Source organism: Pseudomyrmex gracilis, unplaced genomic scaffold, assembly GCF_002006095.1.
Source record: "Pseudomyrmex gracilis isolate BER0280 unplaced genomic scaffold, ASM200609v1 scaffold_465, whole genome shotgun sequence".
Taxonomy (NCBI): Eukaryota; Metazoa; Arthropoda; class Insecta; order Hymenoptera; family Formicidae; genus Pseudomyrmex; species Pseudomyrmex gracilis.
In genome coordinates this window covers 55,971-57,766 of record NW_018021049.1, presented here as the reverse complement: position 1 = coordinate 57,766, position 1,796 = coordinate 55,971, and positions in this window count along the sequence as shown.

Below are 1,796 nucleotides of genomic sequence, written 5' to 3'. Positions count from 1 at the left end.
CACAACATTCTACACTTACACTCACACACATACACACACACCTCCAAAAGAAATTGTAAAAAAGAAATTATTAATAAATTGTTCTTGTTCAACCCTTTTGTTAATAGTGGGGATTTTCCCCCACAGATACAAATAAGCAAAAATATCGTTGCTATTTAAGCATTCACGTCTGGTTTATGATTGCAAGATGATAGTCATGGTCATAGCAACCTAGCGGAAGAGCTACATACGAACTAGTCGCGCATAACTATGAATGTCTGAAAGTCAACCGATTTTCACCAAATTTTGTACACGGGAGTTGGTGGGGTTATAACACGATTATCATTAACATCATATTCATAATGGTATCGACCTATGCATTCAAGAAAATGAACGGAATTTCGAACAGTTAATTTGCTAAGTGTACTACTTAGCAAATTAACTGTTTGAAGTTACAAATTAACTAAATAAAGTACCCCGATAGTGAGAGGCAAGGGGACTCACGTAAATAAAGCACCCCGATAGCGAGAGGCAAGGGGACTCACGTAAATAAAGCAACTCAAAGGGAACAAAAAACTACCACGTCCACGCCGTTGTTCCTGGGTAGTGCTAAGAGTAGTAATTTCTATTAATTTCGGCTAAAAATTTCGTCCGCCATATTGGTCCACCATCTTGGATCCGCCATTTTGAATTTTGCAAATCTGACTTCAGATTCGTGATCAGCAACTCCAAAAACCCTCGTAAACTTAATTTGGTGCAAATCGGTTGACTAAAATTTTTGTCCGCCATTTTTGTTTGCTATCTTGAAAATTTTAAAACATCCAAGGTTATATCTGAACGTAAAAGTTTCCGTTTTTTCATTTTCCGGTGTCAAAAAGGGAGGTTTCCATTTTAAAAAAACCACTTCCGTTTGAAGTAACCCACTGTCGGTCAAAATCAAAAGTTGAAAGGTACGCTATTTTGATTCCCCCTCAAAACCCTACAACTTTTATATGAAATTTTTTTCGATTCCTGGCCACACAAACGAGTTATTTGAGGTGATAGATTCAGATGACTCACTCTGTATATATATGTATATATATATATACACTACTGCTCATGGAAGTTCGGACACTTGCATAAATTTTATCAATTACTTATTTAAACACTTATAACAATAAAAAACTGTAATTGCATTATCCTCTTATATATTTTAAGAAATGTGTACACGTACTAATATCAATTGCAAAAGGTTTATCAATTCTTTTTAATTTTATATGCTAAAATGCAATGTCTTTATTTCTTAGAATATTAACAGTATAAGTTTTACATTTCAAAAAGCTTGTGAAATATAAGTAATTTAGAAAATTAATATAAATTTTTTACAATTTACAATAGAAGTTCAAAATAATGATTGTTTTAGCTTTTTGGAAGTTAAGATTTTTAATATTAACGGCAAAACAATGTTTGACTGGTACCATAAACTTACTTTCTCAGGTATAAATTTTTTAATTTTAATAATTTTTTTATTTATTATCTATTCTTTTAAGTACAATTAATCATTTTTAATCAATGTTGTTTGTTTCAGAAACATTAGTGTAAGATTATTTGAATTGAGTTCATTGAGTTCAAATTGTTTTTTAAAATATGCCCCGAGGAAAGTCAATAGGTATTAAAAAGCAATCTAGGATTGTTACTTTTCACGAAGAAGGATATTCTATACGGCAAATTAGTCAAAGAGTTGGAATTCCAAAGTCAACAGTTAAAGACACTATTCATAATTTTGAACAGAGAGGAAGTTTGGAATGTCGCAATCGCCCAGGACCATCGAGAAGTAC